This window comes from Vigna umbellata, chromosome 1 (genome assembly GCF_029865625.1).
Source record: "Vigna umbellata cultivar VRB3 chromosome 1, Vumbellata_1.0, whole genome shotgun sequence".
Classification (NCBI taxonomy): domain Eukaryota; kingdom Viridiplantae; phylum Streptophyta; class Magnoliopsida; order Fabales; family Fabaceae; genus Vigna; species Vigna umbellata.
The window spans coordinates 50,582,600-50,598,333 of NC_142165.1; the positions used below are offsets into that span (position 1 = coordinate 50,582,600).

At 33.4% G+C, this 15,734-nt stretch overlaps 2 non-coding genes across 2 annotated transcripts; both read left to right on the forward strand.

The window, feature by feature from the left end:
• Positions 1–10,084: 10,084 nt before the first annotated feature.
• On the forward strand, positions 10,085–10,156 carry TRNAR-UCU (transfer RNA arginine (anticodon UCU)). The gene has a single exon. It is a non-coding gene; the product is annotated as a tRNA-Arg (tRNA).
• Positions 10,157–12,370: 2,214 nt separating this feature from the next.
• Positions 12,371–12,442, forward strand: TRNAR-UCU (transfer RNA arginine (anticodon UCU)). Its single transcript has one exon. It is a non-coding gene; the product is annotated as a tRNA-Arg (tRNA).
• Positions 12,443–15,734: the final 3,292 nt, after the last annotated feature.

A 15,734-nucleotide genomic window follows, 5' to 3' on the forward strand; every position in this document is an offset into this window, starting at 1 on the left:
ATTCTTATACATATTTAAATTTAAAAAAAAAACTTGATTTTCTTACATTTAGAAGTAACTTTTTAATAAATTCGTAAAATAAATAAGTTTAAAGAAAAAATCATAAGGAAATAAATTATATTTTGAAAACAGTGACGGATGAATATTGTATTGTATATTAAATATGATTCATTTCTAACTTAATATATGTTGAATTATTAAATTGATACGTACTTGATTTAATCTTTCGTTATCAAAATATTACACAAAGAGACTTAATTATACTGGCCTATGATTTAAGTCAAAATTTAAAACGGTCCGAGTTTATCAAGACAAAAACTCAAACTATAAATATAAATAACATATCTCACCAAATAGATTAATTAAGGTTATTAATTACTTTATTCGTTATTTTTTTATATACTATACTAACTTGGATATCAAAGTTTTATGTGTGTAACTCATTTTCATCTTAAAATAACTCATATTCATCTTAAAAAAAAAGAATACTCAAGACAGTTATAAGTAGTACATAAATTGAAAGTTAAAAATGTTTAAAGTATATTTAAAAGTTTTTATATATACATATTTGATTATATAAAAACAAATACATTTTCCTTTTGCTTATGATATTTTGTTATTTTGTAGGCATATGTGAGACATTGGGACTATTTTGTAATAAATTAGTTTGAGAATTAATGTTAAAGTAACATTAACAAATTGACCACGTGAATATAGGAGTACAACCATACTTAACAAATTAGAAACAGAAGATTTTTTAAATAAGTTATATTGTATTTGTCCTACAAACTCTATACTTACATATCATGCAATCATTTTGGTTTTTCAAATGGTATTTACTAATATATAAATAAATAAATGAGTATTGCAATTATAAGATTTATGGACATGATTTGTAGAAGTTGAAATACACTAAGGAAAAACTAATAAAATATTGAATAGATTAAAATATAAATAAATATATAATTCTTGTTTAAATTTTATTAGTTTTACGTGAATAACTATGAGCTGCTTCTTATTACACCTTCCTTTTTTATTTTCGCACCCCATAAATATAGTGAAATAATTGTTTTATCCTCGCTTTCTTCCCTTTTTTACAACCCTTATACTGATGATGGTGATTCTCTCCGTCTCCATTGCTATAGCCAGATCCACCATGAGAAGGAATGAGAAGAATAATTGTGGGGTGCAGGAAGAAGGGAAAAAAAAAACGTGGGGTGGGTTTAGGAGAAAGGAAAAGAAGGAGCGTATGACAAATTTACAGTAGAATTACTATGAAAAAACCTTATTTATTTTTCTTTTTTTTTCTACCAAATACTCATTTGTGTTGCATAATTTTAAATGTTTTTATTACTCATGTAACTTAGAAATTAAAACTTAACACAATTTAAATATTTTTTTTCTACTTTTCAAAAGATTTTTTAAAACAAAATCATAATAAAATATGGAACCCAAAACACACAACACAATACCTTAAATAAAAAACCTAACAAAATTATAAATAATAAGCAACTTAGGTAAAACTAGAAAATATTAGTACTCAAAAATATATTTTTTATAATGCATACTAATTATAAAGAAATTTTAAAAACTTAAAACTCATTTACATCTGTATATATCAAGCCGGTTTCTTTTTTTTTTTCTTTATACGTGTTCTTGCTTCTCACATAGAACAAATGTTATACTAACTCTTACATTTTCGTTTTATTTTTTCATCATTTCTCACCATTTCTATATTTAATTTAAGGTACTTTATCGAACAGATGTTTAGTATCCTTGTCTACCATAGTGTTAATATAGGTCTTGTTGTATGTTGCAAAAAATACTCTATTTTTATTTTTAGTAAATTTCTTTTGCCAAATAAGAGTACAAAAATGGATCTTAAATATAAAAAATTGAAGTTAGGTTCAAGAATCATCCAAAATGGCGTTTGACTGAGAAAGATACAAATAAAACAAAAATTATGATTTTGATATAAATTTGTTAACCAGATTACTATTTTCAACATGATTGTATTTACAAGAGTTTTATGTTTTATTGTAGTAAAAATTATACCATGTACAACTTTTAAAGTGTACCTTTTAAAGTGTACCTTTCGTGGGCCTGAAAACGGTCCAATCATACCTTAATCTTGATTAAGGACTTTAATGAGTCATTAATATTTAACCATGTAGTGGACCTAGTGAGGGACGGTCGTGACGGCCGGTCAGCAGGGTGACCGACCATGGATGTCAATCCTGGGTGGCAGCCACTCGGTTCTGCCGATCGGTCACGATGGACACTCGGTCTTGTCGGTCGACCTAGATGGACGACCTTGGAGCGCCGCTCGTTCTTGATGGTCGACTTGGATGGGCGACCTTTGGAGGATGACAGGATCATTTTGTCTTTGACTCTGTCGATCGCTTATCTTGGTGTTGCACGATATTTGTTAAGGCGATCGCTATTAAGGGCAATTGACGTGTGCCCGATGACAGGATCGTCCTGTCTTGGAGGTTGACGACCGCTTATTGACGATCGCTTTCTATGTACTAGTTAATATAGGGCCTGCATATTATTACTAGTCGACCGGATGAAAGGGACCTTGGAAGATCACTCGTTCTATGTACAGATGGTCAAAGGTCAGTCCTAGTTCGGACACTCGTTCTTGATGGTCGACCTGGTTGGACGACCTTGGAGGACCGTTCGGTCTATGTAAGCTCGAACAACGTTAGTTTGGAAGCTCAGTCATGATTGTGACCTGGGTGGGTGGCATTGGGTTAACCGCTCACTCGGTCTATTTGTCGGGAGGATCGGACGGTACAGAGGTGTTAGTTGTCGCGTTCACAGTGGATGGCAGTGACATCGAGTTTGCACAAGAGGCGTGAGAAATGATTTCGTGAATCACGGTTACAGAGGTTGAGTGCGACACCCGCGGTGGAATTGCTCGCCGTAAGGGTTGCTATTGTAAATGCGGAAACCGTGGTTATTGACAAAGACGCAAACCTCGGCGCGGCGGATGGCACGGAGACTGTACTGGACGGTGTGGTGGGTGACGTGAGGCTAAACCGGACCCGATTTGGGGCCTGTTTATACGCTGGGTCTGACCCACAAAAGGTCACGATTTCGCAAAGGTGCTCACAGTGGCGTCAATGGCTCACGGAGGAGAATCCTGGCGGCGATGCGGCGACTTCATCTTGTTGGAGTAGCCTTATCCGAAGAAGTGATTCGTCGAGACCGAGTGCTCCTCTTGTGGCTTCTGCGGGATGACACTCGGCCCCACGGTGGGCGCCAAAATGTTTCGGTATGGATGTTTTCTGGTGTGTCCTTGTGCTTCCAATATGTCTGGGACGCTCGCTTATCAATTGTTGTCGTTCGCGCTCCTTCAGCTCGTAGCGCTCGTCCAATAAATAATTAATTATAAATATATTTTCTATACCAAGTTAATAAAAATAAATAATATTATCTTAATATTAATTGTATTATGTTAAGGTAATGAATTATAAAAATGTCAATTAATAATATTAATAATAGTAATGATAGATTATACTAAGTTACCTACCTACTCTATAATTTATTTTGACACATTTATGACCAAGAAAATAGGGACATCAAGGAAAGATTCCACGAAGTAGCAATGAAGGTAAAAAACGTAAAATATTAGGATAAAACTACACCATTGACAAAATACCGTATAAAGTGTTTGTATAAAGTGTTTTGTCTCTGTGTTATTGTTTGAGTCTAAAAAAAACGGCATGTTTATGAATTGGGCGGCTTCTTCGAGAAGCTTTTTGCCTTCCTTTTTTTCCTCTCCTCTTTTATTTTCTTCCTTTTTTCCCTCTCCTCTCTTATTTCCTTAAAAGATTCCTTTTTTTGGATTCAGTTTTTCAAAATAATAAAACCATTCTCTTTTTCAAGTCATCTCACAAATAATGCTAAAAAGAAAAAATATATAAAATAAGAATTAATCAAAAACAGATGAAGAACAGTTATCACTAACCTGTTTGTCTGCTCTCTTAGTTCTAAGTTCCTCTACAACCTCTAGAGCTCAATCTTAGAGATCTGTCTTGCTTCCGAGATCTTTAAATTCAAAGTGTCTTAGACAAAAATCACAATCCTCAACAACAAAGCCTTTTCCAATCAGTAAGTTCAGCTAAATGGATCAAATGACATTACATTGTATAGCGCACCAGTACATGTGCGCTGAGCGAATGAATGAAGTTGAGTGGCTTTAAAAGACGTGACAGAAAGACAGAAACATTATGCTGACAGAAGTTCCGGACAAAAGAAAGAAACGAAAACATCTTAGCTTCAAGGCATCAAGACACCATTTTTGCAAGGGATTGCTTCAAAATAGACAAATTATCTAATATAGAGGGTAGCGTCTAATGGGACTCCCTAACGCCCAATACCCTAAGCCCCTAGAGAGAATTGTCGTGTTATGTGAGGAAAGCATCATCTTATAACCATGGATACATTTGAAAGCACAAATTATTTAACTCTTTTCTATTGAATTTAAGAAAACAACTGATGAACAACATAGTACAAATGGGTTTAGCCGAAATACCAAAACGATATGCATGGCTATATACAAGTTTAGTCATTACGAGACGTCATTATCTTAATATTAATTGTATTATGTTAAGGTAATGAATTATAAAAATGTCAATTAATAATATTAATAATAGTAATGATAGATTATACTAAGTTACCTACCTACTCTATAATTTATTTTGACACATTTATGACCAAGAAAATAGGGACATCAAGGAAAGATTCCACGAAGTAGCAATGAAGGTAAAAAACGTAAAATATTAGGATAAAACTACACCATTGACAAAATACCATATAAAGTGTTTGTATAAAGTGTTTGTATAAAGTGTTTTGTCTCTGTGTTATTGTTTGAGTCTAAAAAAAAACAGCACGCTTATGAATTGGGCGGCTTCTTCGAGATTTGTATAAAGTGTTTTGTCTCTGTGTTATTGTTTGAGTCTAAAAAAAAACAGCACGCTTATGAATTGGGCGGCTTCTTCGAGATGCTTTTTGCCTTCCTTTTTTTCCTCTCCTCTTTTATTTTCTTCCTTTTTCCCCTCTCCTCCCTTATTTCCTTAAAAGATTCCTTCATAGCGCTCGCAAGCCACGTCGACGATCTTCCCCATGACTTCTTTCTGTTTTCCTCTTCTAACTTCCTTTTTTCCCTCTCCTCTTTTATTTCCATCTCTTCTATTTCCATAAGCCACTCCGACGATCTTTCCACTAACTTCTTTATGTTTTCCTCTTCTATTAACCTTTTTCTTTTTCTCTCTTCCAACATCTTTTTATAATCCTCGAGAAATTCAGACCTTTTTCTTTTTCTCTCTTCTAACATCTTTTCATGATCCTCGAGAAATTTATGCACTGAATCAAGCATTGTCTTCTTCTCCGGCTTCTTCGAATAGAGGCGACGCACCATTTGTCCAATCATTTTTACTAAAGAAATGGTTAGACAAAAATCAGAATTGTATAAGGAAGATTTAAATCAGAAATGAAAAAGAATGCATATAAGAAAACTAAACTCAGAGCACACAATGTATATGAATAAAATTTCAACAAAAAAATAAACACATCATAGCAGAATAAAATCACAAACATCTAATTATCATTCTCAAAAATGGAAGCAGCACCTAAATGAAATATGTTGTGGATGATTCCTTATAGATTTCTAAATATGTGAGTTACTAGTGATATTGAAAGGTGATGTGCAGAACAGATTGAGGTTGATGATGAGTAAAGGTGAAATGAAAAGGTGGTGAAATTTTGCTCAAGTTAAGATGTCACTCCTAGGACTTTTGTTTAGCCTATAAGATTAGGTAAAACAATCTAAATTGGTCCGATAGATGAGGGTTGCTCAAGTCCCTAAAGATTGGGTCGATCAAATTATTTTTTCTCATCAAACACATGCTGAGTTTCATTGTAGGAGCTGTTTGATGTCAAAGGAGGATAGTACGTTTCATAGCTCACTGAGAAAAAGAAAGAGATTGGATTCAGTTTTTCAAAATAATAAAACCATTCTCTTTTTCAAGTCATCTCACAAATAATGCTAAAAAGAAAAAATATATAAAATAAGAATTAATCAAAAACAGATGAAGAACAGTTATCACTAACCTGTTTGTCTGCTCTCTTAGTTCTAAGTTCCTCTACAACCTCTAGAGCTCAATCTTAGAGATCTGTCTTGCTTCCGAGATCTTTAAATTCAAAGTGTCTTAGACAAAAATCACAATCCTCAACAACAAAGCCTTTTCCAATCAGTAAGTTCAGCTAAATGGATCAAATGACATTACATTGTATAGCGCACCAGTACATGTGCGCTGAGCGAATGAATGAAGTTGAGTGGCTTTAAAAGACGTGACAGAAAGACAGAAACATTATGCTGACAGAAGTTCCGGACAAAAGAAAGAAACGAAAACATCTTAGCTTCAAGGCATCAAGACACCATTTTTGCAAGGGATTGCTTCAAAATAGACAAATTATCTAATATAGAGGGTAGCGTCTAATGGGACTCCCTAACGCCCAATACCCTAAGCCCCTAGAGAGAATTGTCGTGTTATGTGAGGAAAGCATCATCTTATAACCATGGATACATTTGAAAGCACAAATTATTTAACTCTTTTCTATTGAATTTAAGAAAACAACTGATGAACAACATAGTACAAATGGGTTTAGCCGAAATACCAAAACGATATGCATGGCTATATACAAGTTTAGTCATTACGAGACGTCATTATCTTAATATTAATTGTATTATGTTAAGGTAATGAATTATAAAAATGTCAATTAATAATATTAATAATAGTAATGATAGATTATACTAAGTTACCTACCTACTCTATAATTTATTTTGACACATTTATGACCAAGAAAATAGGGACATCAAGGAAAGATTCCACGAAGTAGCAATGAAGGTAAAAAACGTAAAATATTAGGATAAAACTACACCATTGACAAAATACCATATAAAGTGTTTGTATAAAGTGTTTTGTCTCTGTGTTATTGTTTGAGTCTAAAAAAAAACAGCACGCTTATGAATTGGGCGGCTTCTTCGAGAATTGTATAAAGTGTTTTGTCTCTGTGTTATTGTTTGAGTCTAAAAAAAAACAGCACGCTTATGAATTGGGCGGCTTCTTCGAGATGCTTTTTGCCTTCCTTTTTTTCCTCTCCTCTTTTATTTTCTTCCTTTTTCCCCTCTCCTCCCTTATTTCCTTAAAAGATTCCTTCATAGCGCTCGCAAGCCACGTCGACGATCTTCCCCATGACTTCTTTCTGTTTTCCTCTTCTAACTTCCTTTTTTCCCTCTCCTCTTTTATTTCCATCTCTTCTATTTCCATAAGCCACTCCGACGATCTTTCCACTGACTTCTTTATGTTTTCCTCTTCTATTAACCTTTTTCTTTTTCTCTCTTCCAACATCTTTTTATAATCCTCGAGAAATTCAGACCTTTTTCTTTTTCTCTCTTCTAACATCTTTTCATGATCCTCGAGAAATTTATGCACTGAATCAAGCATTGTCTTCTTCTCCGGCTTCTTCGAATAGAGGCGACGCACCATTTGTCCAATCATTTTTACTAAAGAAATGGTTAGACAAAAATCAGAATTGTATAAGGAAGATTTAAATCAGAAATGAAAAAGAATGCATATAAGAAAACTAAACTCAGAGCACACAATGTATATGAATAAAATTTCAACAAAAAAATAAACACATCATAGCAGAATAAAATCACAAACATCTAATTATCATTCTCAAAAATGGAAGCAGCACCTAAATGAAATATGTTGTGGATGATTCCTTATAGATTTCTAAATATGTGAGTTACTAGTGATATTGAAAGGTGATGTGCAGAACAGATTGAGGTTGATGATGAGTAAAGGTGAAATGAAAAGGTGGTGAAATTTTGCTCAAGTTAAGATGTCACTCCTAGGACTTTTGTTTAGCCTATAAGATTAGGTAAAGCAATCTAAATTGGTCCGATAGATGAGGGTTGCTCAAGTCCCTAAAGATTGGGTCGATCAAATTATTTTTTCTCATCAAACACATGCTGAGTTTCATTGTAGGAGCTGTTTGATGTCAAAGGAGGATAGTACGTTTCATAGCTCACTGAGAAAAAGAAAGAGATTGGATTCAGTTTTTCAAAATAATAAAACCATTCTCTTTTTCAAGTCATCTCACAAATAATGCTAAAAAGAAAAAATATATAAAATAAGAATTAATCAAAAACAGATGAAGAACAGTTATCACTAACCTGTTTGTCTGCTCTCTTAGTTCTAAGTTCCTCTACAACCTCTAGAGCTCAATCTTAGAGATCTGTCTTGCTTCCGAGATCTTTAAATTCAAAGTGTCTTAGACAAAAATCACAATCCTCAACAACAAAGCCTTTTCCAATCAGTAAGTTCAGCTAAATGGATCAAATGACATTACATTGTATAGCGCACCAGTACATGTGCGCTGAGCGAATGAATGAAGTTGAGTGGCTTTAAAAGACGTGACAGAAAGACAGAAACATTATGCTGACAGAAGTTCCGGACAAAAGAAAGAAACGAAAACATCTTAGCTTCAAGGCATCAAGACACCATTTTTGCAAGGGATTGCTTCAAAATAGACAAATTATCTAATATAGAGGGTAGCGTCTAATGGGACTCCCTAACGCCCAATACCCTAAGCCCCTAGAGAGAATTGTCGTGAGGAAAGCATCATCTTATAACCATGGATACATTTGAAAGCACAAATTATTTAACTCTTTTCTATTGAATTTAAGAAAACAACTCATGAACAACATAGTATAAATGGGTTTAGCCGAAATACCAAAACGATATGCATGGCTATATACAAGTTTAGTCATTACGAGACGTCATTATCTTAATATTAATTGTATTATGTTAAGGTAATGAATTATAAAAATGTCAATTAATAATATTAATAATAGTAATGATAGATTATACTAAGTTACCTACCTACTCTATAATTTATTTTGACACATTTATGACCAAGAAAATAGGGACATCAAGGAAAGATTCCTCGAAGTAGCAATGAAGGTAAAAAACGTAAAATATTAGGATAAAACTACACCATTGACAAAATACCATATAAAGTGTTTGTATAAAGTGTTTGTATAAAGTGTTTTGTCTCTGTGTTATTGTTTGAGTCTAAAAAAAAACAGCACGCTTATGAATTGGGCGGCTTCTTCGAGATGCTTTTTGCCTTCCTTTTTTTCCTCTCCTCTTTTATTTTCTTCCTTTTTCCCCTCTCCTCCCTTATTTCCTTAAAAGATTCCTTCATAGCGCTCGCAAGCCACGTCGACGATCTTCCCCATGACTTCTTTCTGTTTTCCTCTTCTAACTTCCTTTTTTCCCTCTCCTCTTTTGTTTCCATCTCTTCTATTTCCATAAGCCACTCCGACGATCTTTCCACTGACTTCTTTATGTTTTCCTCTTCTATTAACCTTTTTCTTTTTCTCTCTTCCAACATCTTTTTATAATCCTCGAGAAATTCAGACCTTTTTCTTTTTCTCTCTTCTAACATCTTTTCATGATCCTCGAGAAATTTATGCACTGAATCAAGCATTGTCTTCTTCTCCGGCTTCTTCGAATAGAGGCGACGCACCATTTGTCCAATCATTTTTACTAAAGAAATGGTTAGACAAAAATCAGAATTGTATAAGGAAGATTTAAAACAGAAATGAAAAAGAATGCATATAAGAAAACTAAACTCAGAGCACACAATGTATATGAATAAAATTTCAACAAAAAAATAAACACATCATAGCAGAATAAAATCACAAACATCTAATTATCATTCTCAAAAATGGAAGCAGCACCTAAATGAAATATGTTGTGGATGATTCCTTATAGATTTCTAAATATGTGAGTTACTAGTAATATTGAAAGGTGATGTGCAGAACAGATTGAGGTTGATGATGAGTAAAGGTGAAATGAAAAGGTGGTAAAATTTTGCTCTAATTATTTTATTTGATTTATTTTTATAATTTCTAGAATTCTTTGTTTATATTTGATTCTTTAATCTTTTTTAGTTAATAAGGTTTAGTTAAAAAGGTTAAAGAATCCAATATAAAATAGAAGCGTCCATTGTCTAATGGATAGGACAGAGGTCTTCTAAACCTTAGGTATAGGTTCAAATCCTATTGGACGCAAGTTGTTTGCATATCTATATGCAATTTCAACCAAGTTAAGATGTCACTCCTAGGTCTTTTGTTTAGCCTATAAGATTAGGTAAAGCAATCTAAATTGGTCCGATAGATGAGGGTTGCTCAAGTCCCTAAAGATTGGGTCGCTCAAATTATTTTTTCTCATCAAACACATGTTGAGTTTCATTGTAGGAGCTGTTTGATGTCAAAGGAGGATAGTACGTTTCATAGCTCACTGAAAAAAAGAAAGAGATTGGATTCAGTTTTTCAAAATAATAAAACCATTCTCTTTTTCAAGTCATCTCACAAATAATGCTAAAAAGAAAAAATATATAAAATAAGAATTAATCAAAAACAGATGAAGAACAGTTATCACTAACCTGTTTGTCTGCTCTCTTAGTTCTAAGTTCCTCTACAACCTCTAGAGCTCAATCTTAGAGATCTGTCTTGCTTCCGAGATCTGTAAATTCAAAGTGTCTTAGACAAAAATCACAATCCTCAACAACAAAGCCTTTTCCAATCAGTAAGTTCAGCTAAATGGATCAAATGACATTACATTGTATAGCGCACCAGTACATGTGCGCTGAGCGAATGAATGAAGTTGAGTGGCTTTAAAAGACGTGACAGAAAGACAGAAACATTATGCTGACAGAAGTTCCGGACAAAAGAAAGAAACGAAAACATCTTAGCTTCAAGGCATCAAGACACCATTTTTGCAAGGGATTGCTTCAAAATAGACAAATTATCTAATATAGAGGGTAGCGTCTAATGGGACTCCCTAACGCCCAATACCCTAAGCCCCTGGAGAGAATTGCCGTGTTATGTGAGGAAAGCATCATCTTATAACCATGGATACATTTGAAAGCACAAATTATTTAACTCTTTTCTATTGAATTTAAGAAAACAACTCATGAACAACATAGTATAAATGGGTTTAGCCGAAATACCAAAACGATATGCATGGCTATATACAAGTTTAGTCATTACGAGACGTCATTATCTTAATATTAATTGTATTATGTTAAGGTAATGAATTATAAAAATGTCAATTAATAATATTAATAATAGTAATGATAGATTATACTAAGTTACCTACCTACTCTATAATTTATTTTGACACATTTATGACCAAGAAAATAGGGACATCAAGGAAAGATTCCACGAAGTAGCAATGAAGGTAAAAAACGTAAAATATTAGGATAAAACTACACCATTGACAAAATACCATATAAAGTGTTTGTATAAAGTGTTTGTATAAAGTGTTTTGTCTCTGTGTTATTGTTTGAGTCTAAAAAAAAACAGCACGCTTATGAATTGGGCGGCTTCTTCGAGATGCTTTTTGCCTTCCTTTTTTTCCTCTCCTCTTTTATTTTCTTCCTTTTTCCCCTCTCCTCCCTTATTTCCTTAAAAGATTCCTTCATAGCGCTCGCAAGCCACGTCGACGATCTTCCCCATGACTTCTTTCTGTTTTCCTCTTCTAACTTCCTTTTTTCCCTCTCCTCTTTTGTTTCCATCTCTTCTATTTCCATAAGCCACTCCGACGATCTTTCCACTGACTTCTTTATGTTTTCCTCTTCTATTAACCTTTTTCTTTTTCTCTCTTCCAACATCTTTTTATAATCCTCGAGAAATTCAGACCTTTTTCTTTTTCTCTCTTCTAACATCTTTTCATGATCCTCGAGAAATTTATGCACTGAATCAAGCATTGTCTTCTTCTCCGGCTTCTTCGAATAGAGGCGACGCACCATTTGTCCAATCATTTTTACTAAAGAAATGGTTAGACAAAAATCAGAATTGTATAAGGAAGATTTAAAACAGAAATGAAAAAGAATGCATATAAGAAAACTAAACTCAGAGCACACAATGTATATGAATAAAATTTCAACAAAAAAATAAACACATCATAGCAGAATAAAATCACAAACATCTAATTATCATTCTCAAAAATGGAAGCAGCACCTAAATGAAATATGTTGTGGATGATTCCTTATAGATTTCTAAATATGTGAGTTACTAGTAATATTGAAAGGTGATGTGCAGAACAGATTGAGGTTGATGATGAGTAAAGGTGAAATGAAAAGGTGGTGAAATTTTGCTCTAATTATTTTATTTGATTTATTTTTATAATTTCTAGAATTCTTTGTTTATATTTGATTCTTTAATCTTTTTTAGTTAATAAGGTTTAGTTAAAAAGGTTAAAGAATCCAATATAAAATAGAAGCGTCCATTGTCTAATGGATAGGACAGAGGTCTTCTAAACCTTAGGTATAGGTTCAAATCCTATTGGACGCAAGTTGTTTGCATATCTATATGCAATTTCAACCAAGTTAAGATGTCACTCCTAGGTCTTTTGTTTAGCCTATAAGATTAGGTAAAGCAATCTAAATTGGTCCGATAGATGAGGGTTGCTCAAGTCCCTAAAGATTGGGTCGCTCAAATTATTTTTTCTCATCAAACACATGCTGAGTTTCATTGTAGGAGCTGTTTGATGTCAAAGGAGGATAGTACGTTTCATAGCTCACTGAAAAAAAGAAAGAGATTGGATTCAGTTTTTCAAAATAATAAAACCATTCTCTTTTTCAAGTCATCTCACAAATAATGCTAAAAAGAAAAAATATATAAAATAAGAATTAATCAAAAACAGATGAAGAACAGTTATCACTAACCTGTTTGTCTGCTCTCTTAGTTCTAAGTTCCTCTACAACCTCTAGAGCTCAATCTTAGAGATCTGTCTTGCTTCCGAGATCTGTAAATTCAAAGTGTCTTAGACAAAAATCACAATCCTCAACAACAAAGCCTTTTCCAATCAGTAAGTTCAGCTAAATGGATCAAATGACATTACATTGTATAGCGCACCAGTACATGTGCGCTGAGCGAATGAATGAAGTTGAGTGGCTTTAAAAGACGTGACAGAAAGACAGAAACATTATGCTGACAGAAGTTCCGGACAAAAGAAAGAAACGAAAACATCTTAGCTTCAAGGCATCAAGACACCATTTTTGCAAGGGATTGCTTCAAAATAGACAAATTATCTAATATAGAGGGTAGCGTCTAATGGGACTCCCTAACGCCCAATACCCTAAGCCCCTGGAGAGAATTGCCGTGTTATGTGTGGAAAGCATCATCTTATAACCATGGATACATTTGAAAGCACAAATTATTTAACTCTTTTCTATTGAATTTAAGAAAACAACTCATGAACAACATAGTATAAATGGGTTTAGCCGAAATACCAAAACGATATGCATGGCTATATACAAGTTTAGTCATTACGAGACGTCATTATCTTAATATTAATTGTATTATGTTAAGGTAATGAATTATAAAAATGTCAATTAATAATATTAATAATAGTAATGATAGATTATACTAAGTTACCTACGTACTCTATAATTTATTTTGACACATTTATGACCAAGAAAATAGGGACATCAAGGAAAGATTCCACGAAGTAGCAATGAAGGTAAAAAACGTAAAATATTAGGATAAAACTACACCATTGACAAAATACCATATAAAGTGTTTGTATAAAGTGTTTGTATAAAGTGTTTTGTCTCTGTGTTATTGTTTGAGTCTAAAAAAAACAGCATGTTTATGAATTGGGCGGCTTCTTCGAGATGCTTTTTGCCTTCCTTTTTTTCCTCTCCTCTTTTATTTTCTTCCTTTTTCCCCTCTCCTCCCTTATTTCCTTAAAAGATTCCTTCATAGCGCTCGCAAGCCACGTCGATGATCTTCCCCATGACTTCTTTCTGTTTTCCTCTTCTAACTTCCTTCTTTCCCTCCCCTCTTTTGTTTCCATCTCTTCCATTTCCATAAGCCACTCCGACGATCTTTCCACTGACTTGTTTATGTTTTCCTCTTCTATTAACCTTTTTCTTTTTCTCTCTTCCAACATCTTTTTATAATCCTCGAGAAATTCAGACCTTTTTCTTTTTCTCTCTTCTAACATCTTTTCATGATCCTCGAGAAATTTATGCATTGAATCAAGCATTGTCTTCTTCTCCGGCTTCTTCGAATAGAGGCGACGCACCATTTGTCCAATCATTTTTACTAAAGAAATGGTTAGACAAAAATCAGAATTGTATAAGGAAGATTTAAAACAGAAATGAAAAAGAATGCATATAAGAAAACTAAACTCAGAGCACACAATGTATATGAATAAAATTTCAACAAAAAAATAAACACATCATAGCAGAATAAAATCACAAACATCTAATTATCATTCTAAAAAATGGAAGCAGCACCTAAATGAAATATGTTGTGGATGATTCCTTATAGATTTCTAAATATGTGAGTTACTAGTAATATTGAAAGGTGATGTGCAGAACAGATTGAGGTTGATGATGAGTAAAGGTGAAATGAAAAGGTGGTGAAATTTTGCTCAAGTTAAGATGTCACTCCTAGGTCTTTTGTTTAGCCTATAAGATTAGGTAAAGCAATCTAAATTGGTCCGATAGATGAGGGTTGCTCAAGTCCCTAAAGATTGGGTCGCTCAAATTATTTTTTCCCATCAAACACATGCTGAGTTTCATTGTAGGAGCTGTTTGATGTCAAAGGAGGATAGTACGTTTCATAGCTCACTGAGAAAAAGAAAGAGATTGGATTCAGTTTTTCAAAATAATAAAACCATTCTCTTTTTGAAGTCATCTCACAAATAATGCTAAAAAGAAAAAATATATAAAATAAGAATTAATCAAAAACAGATGAAGAACAGTTATCACTAACCTGTTTGTCTGCTCTCTTAGTTCTAAGTTCCTCTACAACCTCTAGAGCTCAATCTTAGAGATCTGTCTTGCTTCCGAGATCTGTAAATTCAAAGTGTCTTAGACAAAAATCACAATCCTCAACAACAAAGCCTTTTCCAATCAGTAAGTTCAGCTAAATGGATCAAATGACATTACATTGTATAGCGCACCAGTACATGTGCGCTGAGCGAATTAATGAAGTTGAGTGGCTTTAAAAGACGTGACAGAAAGACAGAAACATTATGCTGACAGAAGTTCCGGACAAAAGAAAGAAACGAAAACATCTCAGCTTCAAGGCATCAAGACACCATTTTTGCAAGGGATTGCTTCGAAATAGACAAATTATCTAATATAGAGGGTAGCGTCTAATGGGACTCCCTAACGCCCAATACCCTAAGCCCCTAGAGAGAATTGCCGTGTTATGTGAGGAAAGCATCATCTTATAACCATGGATACATTTGAAAGCACAAATTATTTAACTCTTTTCTATTGAATTTAAGAAAACAACTGATGAACAACATAGTACAAATGGGTTTAGCCGAAATACCAAAACGATATGCATGACTATATACAAGTTTAGTCATTACGAGACGTCATTATCTTAATATTAATTGTATTATGTTATGGTAATGAATTATAAAAATGTCAATTAATAATATTAATAATAGTAATGATAGATTATACTAAGTTACCTACCTACTCTATAATTTATCTTGACACATTTATGACCAAGAAAATAGGGACATCAAGGAAAGATTCCACGAAGTAGCAATGAAGGTAAAAAACGTAAAATATTAGGATAAAACTACACCATTGACAAAATACCATATAAAGTGTTT